This window comes from Chrysochloris asiatica, unplaced genomic scaffold (genome assembly GCF_000296735.1).
Source record: "Chrysochloris asiatica unplaced genomic scaffold, ChrAsi1.0 scaffold00007, whole genome shotgun sequence".
NCBI classification, from domain to species: Eukaryota; Metazoa; Chordata; class Mammalia; order Afrosoricida; family Chrysochloridae; genus Chrysochloris; species Chrysochloris asiatica.
In genome coordinates, this window is record NW_006408525.1 from 31,209,363 (window position 1) to 31,225,879 (window position 16,517).

The 16,517-nt window shown below is 44.0% G+C and overlaps 1 pseudogene; it reads right to left on the reverse strand.

Moving 5' to 3' along the window:
• LOC102825528 overlaps positions 1-16,517 on the reverse strand; it is a 40,186-nt pseudogene that overhangs the window by 1,185 nt on the left and 22,484 nt on the right.

A 16,517-nucleotide genomic window follows, 5' to 3' on the forward strand; every position in this document is an offset into this window, starting at 1 on the left:
CTCTACCTGAGGGAAAAGCTTTTCACATTGCTGGTTAGAGGTCAGAAAGAAGACAATGAAGATCAAATTAAGGTCAAGACTCAAAACAGATTTCCAGCTCTCAAAGTAAACCATATTGCTGTTTGTTGTCAAGTAACATCAAGTTGATTCCGTCTCATAGAGACCCTATATAGGACTTACAAGGAGCAGCTGGTGGATTTGAACTGTCCATCTTGTGGGTGGCAGTCCAGTGCTTATTATACAGTGCCACAGTAAGACTGTAGTCTTCCACAAACCAAATGCCCTGTTCTTTAAAGTCTAACATAATGTAAAACACCAAACACAAGGTTTAATATATACCATGGGCTCCTGGTGTGGTGCTGTACGGTAAAAGCACAGGACTGCTAACTGTAAGGTCAGAGGTTCAAGCCATAGGTCAGTCGCTCCTCAGAAACCCTTATACAAGGTCACTATGAGTCAGATCTGATGGCACTTAACTACAACAAGGGAGTGTAGTAGCTCCACAGGATGAACACTGGATGATGCATGGAGGGGACTGTAACCATGGCAATGAAATTATCTATGTAAAACTAATGTTCTCCCATGTAAACTATCACATAATTCACAATAAAAAATTTAAAAAAACAAAAAAAACACTAAGAAAGACACTGGATTTTTTGGAGCCACCTTCATTCGGGTGGAACCACAGCCTAGTATACAGCAGCTAGTTAAGTTTTACCTTGAGCACTGGGCTCTTCTGGAGAACTGTCTAACTGCAGGGCTTTCAACAGACTGATTTCATTTTGGGTTCAAACGCACTCCAGTTGTGACCCTCTGCTTAGAATTTGCATTTCCACCCCTGATATACTGAATCCGAGTCTACATTTATACAAGATCCCTGGTACCCCAGGTGTACAGAACATTCAGATGATTCCGTACACCTGAGGTAGAAATCAAAGAGGCCTGGTGGTGCTATCGGACACACACTGGACTGCTAACCCCAGCATTGACAGTTCAAACCCACCAACGAATCCGCAGAAGATGAGGCTTTCCAGTCCTATGAGGAGTCACAGCCTTGGAAATCCGACACAGGGTCTCTAAGAGTCAGAACGGCAGCCGGTTGGGTTTGCGGATGGAACTATAAATTCTCAGCAGCTGACAGATCTGGAATGAACTGGTTTGACATCTGGTTTCAGGAGGAAGGAACTCTAGGGTGTGACTGGAAGTTGTGTTTTAGGACATATGTTGTTGTCAAATGCCTTCGAGTAGGTTACAACTCAGCAATCCTGCACAGGTTTGCCAGATAATGGTTACGAGTTGGGCTGTTAACCTCAAGGTCAGCAGTTCGATACTACCAGCGGTTCTGTGGGAGAAAGATGATGCTTTCTGCTCCCATAAAGATTTACAGCCTCGGAAACCCTGTACAGGGTCACTAGGGGTCAGAACCCACTCCATGGCACATCACAACAACTACCGGTGGGATTGGACCAGTCACCGTGTGGTTAGCAGTCACTCCTTTAGGACACATGACATATTCTTCATGATTCTGGTTTTCCTACAGTTGTTGTTGTCAGGTGCCATCGAGTCGAAACCGACTCATAGCGACTCATAGGTTTTCCTACAGACTGACCCTGAAACCCTGCACATGCCCTGAATGTCTCTCATGAGAAACCAACATGGAAGGAATCGGCACCGGCCTTCAGACTACTCTGCCCCACCCCTGCCTACAAGGGGACTTCAGAAAGTGGGTGGGAAAATTCCATTACCTTTCAATTCCATCTTGTCAGGAACTCTCTGAAGCCCTCTGGTATATACAACTCTTTTCATGGGTTCTCCTCTCTGTTACGCCTTCCTAATACTTTTGGTTTGATGTTGTCTGGTTCAAATTGTATTTATTCACAATTCTGTTGGTTGTTGTAGTTGCTAAGTACCATCAAGTGGGCTCCGATTCACAGTGACCCGATATAGGGTTTCCAAGGAGCAGCTGGTGGGTTTGAACTACCAACCTGTGGTTAACAGTTCAGTGCTTATTCTACAGGGCCACACCAGTTCACCACGCAATTCTGTTACACTCATTTCTGGTGTTTCTCTGAGCATTGACGCCTAAGGTTTTTCCCTCCAGACAGAACCTTCAATCTCTATAATCACCCCTCCCTCTGCCCACTAAAAGGCCCTGAGGCTGTAAGTCTGGGTTCATTGTGGCCTCATTAACTAAATAAGAATAATAAAGTATTCTTAACCACAGAAACTACTGCTCTGAGATAAACTTTAAGCATAAAGCAAAAATGCTCCCACCACCCCCACCCTCACCCCTGCCCCCAGAAGTCTTCTAGAAACCAAGTAAGAGTTTAGTGTAACTAGTAAAGAATGATGCCATTGTGCTTATTTAGGGACCCTCCTCTACAGGGGATGAAACTGACCACAGCTGTTTGAAAGATTAGACAGGAGCCTAAGGAGACAGTGAGCTGATGTGAACCGTGATGGTGATGGTTATGTGCCATGGAGTCGGTTCCGACTCATAGCGACCCTGTACAGGGTTTCTGAGACTGTAAATTTTTACGGGAGCAGAAAGCATCATCTTTCTTCCGCGGAACAGCTGGCAGTTTCGAATTGCTGACCTTGCGGTTTGCAGCCTGATTTGTAACCACTATGCTACCTCTACCGGAGCTCCTTGTTGTGAATGGAGGAAGAACAATGGAGGAGGTACAATTCAGAAGAGGAGGGTGAGAAGCATTGTACAACTTGGAAAATGGAATCACTGTCACTGAATTATACAGGTAGAAATTGCTGAATTGGTGTATCTTTTGTCCTGTATGTTCTTAACAACAACAAAAGGAATAACAGAGTATTCTTAGGATGGGGGTGTTCTGGCCAAGTAATCCTGTGTTAAACCAAATGAAATTGAAGCTAAGAGATCAGGCAGGGCCAGTCAAGTAACTGTCCCCTAAAACAAGGGGTCAGAAAGTCACCAAGTGACTGACACAGCTCAGAGGATCCAGAAGAACCAGCCACAGAAACAGGAACAAGACTGGGGCTCAAGCCGTAATTCAGACCACACCTTTCAATGAAGAAAGCCAAGCTGCCCTGCCTCCCCACATCTGTTCCGTCACACATCAGGGGGGCAGGAACCCAGCTCAGAGGCAGGAATCTGACCACCCAGGGCACAAAAAAATCACCGGTGGAATGGGGCTTTGCGTCTCTTGACTGCTGTTATCCTGTGGTCCAGACCCCAAAATCTACCATCATACTGGGCTGGTTTCACTTCCTGTTCCTCAAGTACCAAATCCAGAGAGGTGTAACTTCCAAGAACCCATACAATGATGGGAGTAAGCAGAGAACTTGAGCAACACCATAAAATGCTCTCAAAAGATTACAGCGACCTATGGATGCAGTAGCTCAAAGGAGGGAACAAATCCTTACAGCAAGGATCATTCCCACCCCCTCCATACACAGAGTAGACAGGGATGGGAAACTTGGACATTGGCTACCCAAAATGGGGGACTACAAAGGCAAGAAGTGACTGGTTTACAAGCTTTCAAGAGGGAACCTAGTTCCAGAGGGTGTGAAGGAAGGTAGAATCTCCACTGAGTAGTATCCAATCTGTCTAGGCGGGGCTGATGAAATGAAATGTGTAAAGGTCTCTTGTGATACAATAGTGAATAATTGTTATCAGGACTGCTTGTGAGGGTTGGAAATGTAAAGGTAGACGTTTTGTAGCAAGGAGAGGAGTGATTAACTTTTCAGTCTAGGAGCAGAGGTCCCTGGGACCATCAAGGGGGAAGAGCGGAGTGTAGGACCCTACCCAGAGAAGCAATGATGCCTGAGATGGAGGCAGAGACGATGACGTGGAGAGATGGAGCAGTTGGGGATTTCAGACACAGAGAGGGAGAGGGGCTGTGAGCTGATGACCGGGGAGCAGGCTTGTAGTGTATACCCTTTGGTTGGTTGATGATGCATGGAGGGGATTGTAACCACGGCAATGAAACGATATACGATAGGATGAATATTGTAAAGCTAATGTTCTCCCATGTAAATTATCACATAATTCACAATAAAACATTTTTTTAAAAAAGATTACAGTGAAAGCCTGGGCTGGAGAGATTGCCGTCCTTTCACAATCTTCAAGCCTTTCACAATCTTCATATGATACAGAGGCTAAGTCTACTTCTACCCCTTGTTGTTGTTGTTGTTAAATGCCGTCAAATCGGTTCCAACTCATAGCAACTCTGTATAGTGTTTCCTAGGAGCATCTAGTGGGTTTGAACCACCAACCTTGCAATTCAAACTGGCCTTGCAGTCCAGCACATTATGCTGCACTGATTTATCCTTATACGGCTCTCTAGAATGAGTGGAGCCAAGTTTTTCTGGTCTCATTCTGTAGCTTCATTTAATTCTAACAGCAATCTTGGAAGGATGATTATTCCCACTTTACAGAAAAGAAAACTGAGGCACTGCAGAAGTGGGTCTCAGGGAAGGGACAGAATTCTATGGATTCCTTGTTTCAAGTCTTGTGGCCTTTCAGTCGAATCAATGTGTCTCAGGTCTGTGGCACAAAGAGTTTCAGGCAAAGATCACGTACAGATATTTATAGGATAAGCAGAAGTTCCATGTTCTCTGCAATCACATCCCAATTAAAAAATGGGTGCAGGACACGAATAAACTCAAGGAAGACATTCAGGCAGCCAACAAACATGTGAAGAAATGTTTAAGATCATTAGCCATTGTTGTGTTGTTGTTAAGTGCCATCAAGTTGGTTCCAACTCATAGCAACCCCATATAGGGTTTCTGAGGAGTAGTTGGTGGGTTTGAACTGCCAACCTTGTGGTTCACAGTCCAGTGCAGATCCTACAGCACCATACCACTAGCCATTAGAGAGATGCAAATCAAAACAACAATGAGATATCATCTCACACCAGCATTAACAGCGAAGTTCAAGAAAATAGAACACAACAAATTCTGGAGAGGGTGTGGAGAGACGGGGACCCTCCCACACTGCTGGTGGAACTAAAATGGTTCAATTACTCTGGAAAATGGTATAGCGCTTCCTTAGAAAGTTGGAAATAGAAATACCTTATAACCCAGAAATCTCTCTACTTGATATACATCCACAAGAAATAGGAGCCAGCACACGAATAGATACATGCACACCATTGTTCACTACAGCACTATTCACAACAACAAAAAGATGGAGACAGCCTAAGTGCCCACAAATGGAAGAAGAGATAAACTTTGGTATATATACACAATGGAATGCTATGCAACCTTGACGAATAGCAACAACTCTGCAAAACACCTCATACCACGGATGAACCTTGAGGACATGCTGAGTGAAACAAGTCCATCATAAAAGGACAAATATTGCACAAAACCATTTTCTCTACAATCTAATGAGGCTTAAAACCACAACTAAACAGTGTGGCCGGTCAGCTCTACAGCCCACTCACCTGAGCCATGTTCCATCCTACAGGACCTAAGTTTCAGAGCTGCCTTTCTTAAATGTTCCAGCACACAGGAATACATTTCCTGGTTGGTTTTCTTCATTATACTGCCTGGCTTTCTATATATGTCCAATTTCACTTCCTTTAGAAACCAAAGAGTCCTGCTATGGCACTGTAGGCTAGGCATTGGACCTCAAGGTTGGTTTGGACCACAAAGTTGGCAGTTCAAACTTACCAGCTGCTCCTTGGAAACCCTATAGAGGGCTCACTATGAGTCAGAACCAATTCTACGACACTTAACAACACAAAACAACAACTGGAGACCAAGGAAGAGAGGAAAAAGAAGAAGGCCTTAGATGAAGACTTACATTAAAAAAAGAAATGGGTAACCTGGCTTCACTGCTTTCAAATGAGCTTCCAGAGCATTCCATCCACCAGTGAACAGCAACCTCCGTAGACGTCTCAGTCACTCCCAACAGCCTGGCCTGTACTGGCTGTTCAGATCAGCCTGGTATAAGCCATCCAGATGCTATACCAATAGATGAGTCATGTTTTTTTTCAGTTGGAAAAGAATGACAAAATTGTTAGTATGGAAAAGAATGACCAAGCTATCTTCTGATTCAGACAGGCAGCTGATCTGTCAGACACATGAGCACTGCATAAGTAAACAGCAGCTTCCTTCCACTTGAAGAAATCCAAGTTGGATTTCAGAACAACTGTCCTGTGAGGGATGGGGATGAAGGTAGACTCTGAGCATTTAAATGCCAGCTGAAGGGAGAAAATTTCTAGAAGCTTGTGATTCTCAGACCAAGGGTTAGTGGGTCAGGGAAGAACTGTGAAGTTGATGAACATTGTATAGATTTCATTCCTTCCTCATTTCTTCCATCCAATATTCCCATCTCCCCTATAGTCCTGACCCGTATTCCTCAGGATTCTAGCCAGGACCAAATGCTGAATAATATGTATTAGTCCCAGATTTACAGTGCACTCAAGTTACAATCAACTGCAGTAAGCCCGTCATTTGTTTGGGTTTTGTACATTTTATTATGAGTATTATGCACTACAAACCATGTTGCAGCAAATCATCTGTTGATCATTCTCATGCCAGCCCCCAAAGACAAATAAAGATCAGATTTCTAGAGATACTGATAATAAAAGCAATCACAATGAAAACAACAATGGCAAAATGAGGTATCTGATTTATGCCAGATCCAACTTACAACAGAGTTCTCAGAACGGACCCGGTTGCAAGTCTGGACTACCGGTAAATGAAAACAGGAAGTTTGCCCGACTCATTCATCATTGCATCTACTGTGCCTAGAACAATGTCTGACACACAGTTGTTGTTAAGTGCCATCAAGCTGATTCCAACTCATAGCAACCCTGTATAGGGTTTATGAGTAGCAGCTGGTGGGTTTGAACCATTAACCTTGTAGTTAGCAGTCCAGTGCTAATCCTACAATGCCACACCAGGACTCTATGTTGTTATTGTGAAGTGCCGTTGAGTCAGTTCTGACTCATAGCAACCCTATATAGGGTTTCTGAGGAGTGGCTGATGAGTTTGAACCACCAACCTTGCAATTCAAACTAACCTTATGGTCAAGTGCATACCCTACATCACCACATCAGGACTCCATAATAGTACTCAAAAAACACTTGATGAATGAAATAAAAATAAGGTATAGGGCAATACTAGTTCCATTTCGTCGATTGTGGGACGTTAGGATATACAACTTATAAGTGGTAGGGACATTAGATTCAGTTTTTCCATTAAACCAAAGTGTAGACAAGACTGAAAACTGTTCAGACTTATTATACTTTAATGGAGGCATACTAAAGTAGAGCCACTTTCAATATTTAAGGAACTAAGACTATATTGGTAAAAGGGCAAACACAGATCATGGGTTTTCTTTGGGGCCTTTTCAAATTATTGGATGAAGATGGCCATGCCTTGTAAACTAGGCCACCAAATTTGGATAGGATGTACACCAAAACGTCCCAGGAGATTAGTATGGGGCCTGGGTGCTTCAGGAATGTCTCTGCCTCAACTACTTCAAGATAACTTGGCTCCTGTGTTCATAAGTAAGCTAAAATGATCAAAACAAAACAATCTAGAACCTGCAAAAAAAAGAAAGGAGGGAATTCAATGAGCTCTGTAGCCACTTCAGAACCCACTCACTTAAAATCTTCACAAAATGTCACACTGCCGCTGGCGCCCAACATGTCCCCTGTGCTCAGTGTTGGGACTTTCAATCAGCCCTGGCAAAAAGAAACAATGGGTTCTGTGGCCATGGCCAGCTTTATACAGTGGGATTCTGAGGTTCTCAATGCCAGCACACCTGCCAAAAGGAAGTGAGGGCTCTGCTACCCTATGCCTAATGAGTTGAATGAGTGATTGTCCCTCAGCTCCCAAGTACTTGGATGATGATACCTACTATTCCAGCAGCCAGAATACTCTGAATGCTAGAAACACAACCCTGGGAATAGGTATAGGGACTCAAGAACTGGGAAAAACTTGGACCCCAAAGGAGTCTACTCATTGGCATGGATTTACCACCTGAAGCCCTACATACACCCAATCAGGCTGCTGAGTCTCTGTCTGGTTCTGAGCAGGCACCTAGATTTGGCTGCCAAGGGGCAGCTGGTGAGGATGGCAGGGGATGAGGTTGAATGGGCACTGGTGTCAAGAGCAGAATGAGAAGAGTGGAGTGGGGATAGCAGAAGTGAAAGGACACAAAAACTGGTTATATTTGAGAAGACTGGGTGAGGGTGAACAGGAACTGGGGCAGTTTAGCAAAGAATTAGGGAGTAGGCTGTCTTCAGGATGGTTGGCAATGGAGTTATAAAGTGAAAGGTGAATATGGTGGGCTAGGGAACTAAGGACCATGTCTGTGAGGAGAAGAAGAAGATACAAAACCTGGGATAGGACTGAGATCAGAGTTATCAAGAAGAATGGAGTGAGTTCAATAGGCCACCTACTTTGCTCATGGTTCTTAAATGAGAGTAAGACACAGGTGAGCAGACCTCAGGGAGCAGAGCAGGCGTATATGGAAGGGGCTAAGAAAACTAACCAGAAAAGGAGAAATCAGAATAGTCAACAGGAGAAATCAGAATAGTCAACAGGTAGTGCACTAGGATTGCTGGAGGGGTGAGGATGAGATGGGACTGTAAAGAATGGGATTGAGATCACAATGGCAGCCGGGTCAAGGGTGAGGCCGCTTTTAGACAAGAGTGATGGGGGAAGGGCTGGGGTCAGATCAGGATGGGAGATGGGAGGGCACGGTCCTGCAGTGGCAACGTAGGCTGTGGTCGGAATGGGGCGGATTGGGCCCGAAACGAGCGCAGGGTTTGGCTTGGGGGCCCTAAGTCGAATAGGCTCTACTTAGCAACCAGGTTTAGGACCACAAAGGGGGCTGGAGGCCCAACGTTTGCTAGCGTCTCAGCCGCGCCGCCCCTCAGCTGCCCTCCTAGTCCCCTGAGCCCTGACTCACCAAAGGGAGCGGTGAGGGGGCCGAGGGATACTCCCAGCCGCTGCAGCCCCTCAGCTTCTAACTCCAAGCGGCGGTCTCACTGCCACTGACAACAGGAAACAGCACCAGCGGCGTCTGACGCCATCACGTAGGCTCCGTCCTCTGGTCCCGCCTCCAGTCGGCAGAGCCAATCGTAGCGCTCGGTAGAGTGGCGGGGCGGAGTTAGCCACTCAATTGCCTGCAGTTCCCGGCCTCCTGAGAAGAAGCTGATCTGGAGACTCCGGATCCGAGTACTGGTGCTGGACGCCCGCCTCCCGTAGGTTATGCGTCAGCTCCTGGCTTCTGAGTTCCTGACCTCACCTGGCCTCAGCACCATCTGCGTCACCTTGGAGCTGTCGTCTTGCCTCCCTGAGCTCTTCAGCACAGCCCGGCGCTAGGAGCCGTTCCCCAGAGACTGGCAGGAAAAACACATATGATGACTACACTTAATGCCCGCGGAGCGCCCTGAGATCCCCTGGGGGCTCTTTTGTAATCCGCGCACCAGCCCCCTGGGGCACATAGCTCAAAGGTCCGTTCATTCTCTTCTTGCCACATAGGTAGTTGTTTTCTTTCCGTTTTAGAGTGTGACATTTCTCTTTTAAATGGACTCAGAATAGTAACAACCGTGGCGAGCTGCAGATATGGCTCATATGTTTGGGCACCTTACCCGGCCAAGCAGTGGTCAGATGAGGTCTTGAGTATGAGCCGGAAAGGGATTAGGTATCCCTACATGTCAGTACTAAGATCATACAGGAGTGCCTCTACAGACCTTGACTGGGGTTCTAGACTCCATCACACTCCTGGAAGCAGAGTAGCTGTGCTTCTATTTTAATGCCACTGTTGGGGGCATGTGCATACTGCCTGTCCCTTCTGTGATTCTCTCTCCAGAAGTGAGAATCGCCCCACCTATGTTTTAGGGTGGATGAGTCTGAGTGCATTTCGGAGAAGCAATCAGTTGGTTCCGATTCATAACGACCCTGTATAGTTGCCAAGGCTGTGAATTTTTGCAGGGAAGAAAGAAAGCCTCATCTTTCTCCCGAGGAGCAGCTGGTGAGCTGGAACCGCTGACCTTGTGTTTGGGTTTGCAGTCCAGTGTTTATCCTGCAGTTCCCCAGCCGCTCCCCTCCCCCACGTTCCAGAGCAAGATTACAGGTGAAGACATAGAGACAAAGTATTCCTTTGGTGTTAAACTAGATTTAAGCGAGATGGTGTGCTGGGTCAAAAATAGTCTATGTTATTGTTGTTAAGTGCTGTTGAGTCGGTTCCGACCCATAGCGACCCTGTATAAGGTTTCTGAGGAGCGACTGGTGAGTTTGAACTACTGACTTGGCAGTTCAAAAGACAATGCAGTATGGTGCATTAACCCACAGCGCCACACCCTTTTATTAAGCACACAGTGTTGTTGTTGCCGTGTGCCAGCCACGGAGCCACTTCCAACTCATAGGTATAAGCGTTTTCCACAGTGTCTGGAGCAAAGAATCTCATCTTTCTCCCTTGGAGCAACTGATGGATTTGAACTGCTGACCTTGCAGTAAGCAGCCCAAAGTTGACCTAATATTACTACCAGCACTCCTAACCACACAGTACAGAGATCAATAGAACCCATCCACTCCTATGGCTATTTTTGGTAAATCATTAAATATATACCCAGACAAGTTCCTTACTTACTGCCTCTCCTGGGGCTTGTCTGGGAATTTCAACGACATTCTTCATGAGGGCAAACTGCCTTTCCTGGGTTTGCCCTGGACTGTAGGTTGCTGATCACAAGGTCCGCAGTTCAAACCCACCAACCACTTAAAGGGAGAAAAAAAGAGGCTGTCTGCTCACTTAAGAATTTACAATCTCCCAGTCCTAGGGAATCACTCTACAGTGGGATTCAGGAATTCCCCTGTCAATTTCCTACCATCATTTCTGATAGATAGATGACTAGAGGAAGTTGGGATGACAGCTACGTGACAGGCCTAGGCATTGGCTCTAAAGCACACTAGAGGGCAGAATCTAGGACAGAGGACTCGGGAGAAATGGACACTAACCACTATGGCAGAGCATTCCCGGAGAATTGAGGATGGCATCATGTTCTGGGAAAATTGCAAAGTAATCAGGTCATGACTGCCCCGATACAGTAATCCTATGTGTTGTTGTTAGGTGCCATCCAGTCAGTTCCAACTCATAGAGATCCTGTACACAACAGAATGAAATACTGCTTGTTCTGTGCCATCCTCACAATTTTGTAATGTTTGAGCCCATTGCTGCTGCCACTGTATCAATCTATCTCATTGGGGGTCTCCCTCCACTTTACCAAGCATGATGTCCTTTACTAAGATTAGTCACTCTTGATAATATGTCCGAAGTATGAGAGATGAAGTCTCACCATGCTGGCTTATAAGGAGCCTTCTGGCTGTACTTCTTACAAGACAGATTTGTTTGTTCTTCTGGCAGTCCATGGTACTTACAATGCTCTCCTCCAACACCATAATTCAAATGCATCAATTCTTCTAGGATCTTCCTTATTCGCTATCCAACTTTCACATGCAGATGAGGCAATTGAAAATACCATGGCTTCTGTTTAGTCCTCAAACTGATATCATTGTTCTTGAAAACTGTAAAGAGGTCTTTTGCAGCAGATTTAACTAATGCAATAATATTTGACATAATTTCTTGACTGCTGATTCCATGAGTATTAATTGTGGATCCAAGCAAAATGAAGTCTTTAATACCTTCAATCTTTTCTCCATTTATCATGATGTTATTTATTGGTACAGTTGTTAAGGATTTTTTTCTTTACACTGAAGTGCAACCCATACTGAAGGCTCTAGTCTTTGATCTTCATTAGTATTTTAAGTCCTCTTCACTCCCACCAAGCAAGGTTGAATCATCTGCATTTCACAGGCTGTTAATAAGTCTTTCTCCAATCCTGATGCCACATATTTCTTCATATAATCCAGTTTCTCGGGTTATTTGCTCAGCATACAGATTGAATAAGGTTGGTAGAAGAATATAACTTGGGCGCACACCTTTCCTGATTTTAAAGGAACAGAACAGTAACACTAACAACAGTCTTTTGGTCTATATTTAGTTTCCTCATGAGCACAATTAAGTGTGCTGGAGTACCCTTTTTTTTTTTTTTTTGCAGTGCCACAGCTGTAGTGGTGGGCAAATTCCAAGTCCATGGGTCAGATAAACCAAGATTGGAAAGTCAGTTGGCAGGCAGGCAGATCAGGCAGGTAAAATGGCAGTCTGCTGACAGCACCCAGGATTGGAAGGTACTAGAGCAGTCCATTAACTCAGGTCCAGAAAATGAACCAGATGCAGGATCCAGACCCAGCAGAAAGCAAGCAAGTTTTGCCCAAGTGTCCAATATATTGGAAGCAAGCTACAACCCTGAGGAAACTTCCTTTGCGACAGAGAGGTGATTGCATTATATAGATCTCAGTAATAACTACATCTCAACTGCCAAACCGCTGAGAATCCTGACTCAGTCAAGCTGGCATAAAACCTTAATTGTCACAGACCTACTCTTAACTTCACAAAGGGGAGAAGGAATCACCATGAAGAATACAACTGCTTCAAGGTCAAACATACCTCCACCTGCTAAACTTTTACCTATCCTGACTCCAGCAAGTCCTTTCGTGACATTCTCTATTTCGCTGGTGGACTTGATAATTCCTTGTACGGCCACACATAACTCGCAGATCATAGTCACAGTTATAGGACTTATTACCAAGTAACAGGTTACAATTCAGATTGTAACCAAACAGGAGCAACTTAAGATACAGTTCTTTGGTCAGGATAGCCTCTTCTCTGGCCTTTCTTTCTGTTCTTTGCCCCTTGACTCCTCAGTTTGGTCTCTGGCCCTGCTCTGACAAGCGTTACAAAGTTCTTTAGCTCTGTTGATAAGTGCTTAGAAGTACCACCACTCTTCCAGAAAGCCTCCTGCTAGAAGGTGCTCTGTGGGTCAGTATGCCCACTGTAGCCACCTTGTCCAGTGGTCTGGGAAGCCCACCTTGCTATCTAGGGCCAGTTTCTTTGTTCTGCTGTTGCTGTTTCTCTGTTGGGCTTGCCACACTCCCTTAACATCTCACACCTTCTCCATTGTTACAACTCTTGGCTCATGGGTCACAACTCTCGGCTCATGGGTCTAAGAGATCCTCAGTGCTCTATGTCTAAAGGATGTGCTCCACTCTTGGCTCTCTTATTTTTTTTTTTATTGTGAATTGAGTGAAGATTTACAGAGAAAATCATCAGCTTCACATTCAACAAATCACACGCTTTGTTTCATCTTAATGATTGCAATCCCCTCCCTGCAACAGCAGTTATCCTGCTTCCTCCCTGCGGTTCCTATCTCCATTCCCCCCTCCTTCCCATCCCTTCTCAACTTTGTCCTTAGGTAAATGTTGCCCCTTAGATTTTAAATGACTGATCATTCCATAGTGAGCACGCCTTAATAGTGTTGTTGTCCCCCTATGTACCTACTTACTGCTTGGCTGAAAATTGCAAAAACTCACAAGGGTGAGTTCCATTCCAGACACGAAGGGCGATCGAGGGTCATAAGCCCAGATTCCTCCAGTCTCCTTCTGACCAGTAAGCCTGGTCCTTTTTTGTAATTTTGAATTTTGTCTATCCTAGACCTTCCAATGTGATCTCTTTCAGAGCAGTTGGTAGTGGTAGCCAGGCACCATCTAGTTTTTCTGGTCTCAGTGTTGTGGTGTGATGTTCACTTGCTCCATTGGTCCACTGGACTAGTTGATTCCAAGCATCTTCGATTCTCTTCACACTGCTTTCTTGCGCACACGGAGAGACAAATAGCTGCATTTTCAATGGCTGCTCATGAACCTAGTCACTTACTCACCAAAGCAGACTGTAGAACATTGTCTTTGTGGACTATGTTATGTCAATTAACCATGGTGTTCCCTGAGACTAGATCCTGAGCCCCAAGGCACAGGAACTCTGTCTTAAGATGTTTGATAATATCTAAGAAGGTTTTTTTGTTTTTGTTTTTTAATCATTTTGTCTCATTTGCTCCACCACATTCATAGGTGTGTTTTCAGCAAAGGTAAATACCCATACACAAATATACTCTTTAAACCCTTATGTATTCATGGGTATACTCCCACACCTGTTCAGCCTGTATATCTGTCCATGTATCTAGCCGCAGAACACTGTTGTTCCTTGCAGACCTTGCAAACCTGTGTCTTCGCATGTCTTCATCATTCTTCTGCCAGCCTCCTTCTTCTTGTATGTTGCCCTCCCCATAACCCAAGCTAACACGCGTCTACCCTCTAGCCAGCGAATTACTCTTCCTTCCCTCCTACCCCTGGCAACCATCAAAGAATATTTCTTTTAACATGAAAACCTTTTCTTCAGTTTTTCCAATAGTCATCTCATATACTATTTGTCCTTTTGTGATTGACTAATTTCACTCTGCATAATATCCTCCACATTATGAGGTGTTTCTAAAATGCTTCAACATTGTATTGTATTCCATTGTGTGTATGTACCATAGTTTGTTTATCCATTCTTCCATTGATGTGCATTTAGGCTGTCTCCATCTTTTTGCTATTGTGAATGGTACTGTGATGAACATGGGTGTGTATAAATTGACTTGTGTTCTGGCTCTTATTTCCTGTGGCTATATATAGTAAAGGAATTGCTGGGTTATATGGTAATTCTATTTCCAACTTTTTGAAGAAGCACCATACTATTTTCCACAGTGGATGCACCATTTTACAGTCCCAACAGCATTGGAGAGGGTCCCAGTCTTTGCACACCTCGCCAGCATTTGTTGTTTTCTGTTTAACTTTGCTATTAATGCTGGTGTGAGATAATATCTCATTGTCATTTTGATTTTCATCTAACTAGTGGCTAATGATAGTGACCATTTCTTCATGTTTGTTAGCTGCCTGAATGTCTTCTTTGGTGAAGTTTCTGTTCATGTCCTCTGCCCATTTTTAACTGGGTTGTCTTTTTCTTGTAGAGGTGTTGTAGTTTTCTATAATTTTAGAGATTAGTTCCTTGTCTGATATATCATTGCAAAAAATTTTCCTAGTCTGTGGGTTCACTTTTTACTCTTTTGGTGAAATCTTTTGATGCACATAAGTGTCAAAGTTTTAGGAGGTCCCAGTTATCAATTTTGTCTTCTTCTGGTTGTATGTTTTTAATGTTGTTTTGACAGTGTACTTATGCCATGTATTAGAGCTGGTTCTTCTTCTTGATAGCAGTGATTGGCCCTGTTTAAGTCTTGGGGAATGGCAAAACTGACCAATCCCCTACAAGGGTTATATATACTTTATTTGCATTATTAGCAAGTTGTCCAATCCCCTTTATAGGCCATCAGCACCTTATTTGCATAGTCCAACCCAATCATTGTGTGATAGTCACAAGACTATGCATGACTTTGTTATTGTTGTTAGGTGCTGTCAAATCAGTTCTGATTCATAGTGACTCTAACTACTACCTAATGAAACACAGCCTGGTCATCCTCACAGTTGCTATGTTTGAGCCTATCGCTGCAGCCATGTATTAATCCAAGAGGGTCTTCATTTTTTTTCTCTGACCCTGTGCTTCACCAAGCATGATGTCTTCTCCAGGGACTGGTCCCTCCTGATAATATGCATCAAAATATATGAGATGAAGTCTTGCCATCCTCACTTCTAAGGAACATTCTGGCTGTGTTTCTTCTAAGACAAATTTGTTCATTCTTCTGGCAGTCCATGGCATATTCAATATTCTTCATCAACACCATGATTCAAATGCATCAGTTCTTCTTTGGTCTTCTTTATTCGTTGTCCAGCTATTGCATGGTTATGAGGAAATTGAAAATACACATGGTCAGGTGCACCTTGGTCCTCAAAGTGACATCTTTACACTTTCTTTAAAGAGCTCTTTTGCAGATTTGCCCAGTGCAGTATGTGGCGGCGGCTGCTGCTGGTTGTGTGCCAAGGAGTCAGTTCAGACTCATAGTGACTTTGTATAGGGTTTCCAAGGCTGTAATTTTTTACAGACCAGAACTGTGGATTACTTGGTAGATTCGAACTGCTGACCTTGATGTTAGCCAGCGAACTCATAACCTACTAAGGTACTGTGGCTACTTAACACTAAAGCCAGTGATGATGTCATTAAAGAATTCTCCCGATTTCTTCAGTCTGAAATTGATCAACATGCAATCAAGATGTATTGATATTAGAAGCTCTGATATTGTAGTGGTTAAGAATCTGGCTGCGAACCTCAAGATGTATTCATATTTACTGGCATTGGAATGTAATGGTTGGAAACAAAGAGGAAGGATCAGTAGCTGGAAAATATGACCTTGATGATAGAAACAATGCTGGAGATCGTATGATAGAATTTTGCAAGACCAATGACTTCTTCATTGCAAATACTTTTTTAAAAACAACATAAAAGATGACTATACAGATGGAACTCACCAGATGGAATATATAGAAATCAAATTGACTACATCTGTGGAAAGAGAAGGTGGAAAAGCTGAATATCATCAGCTAAAACAAGGCCAGGGGAAGACTGTGGAACAGACCATCAATTGCTCAGATGCAAATTTAGTATGAAGCTGAAGAAAATTAAAACAAGTCCACAG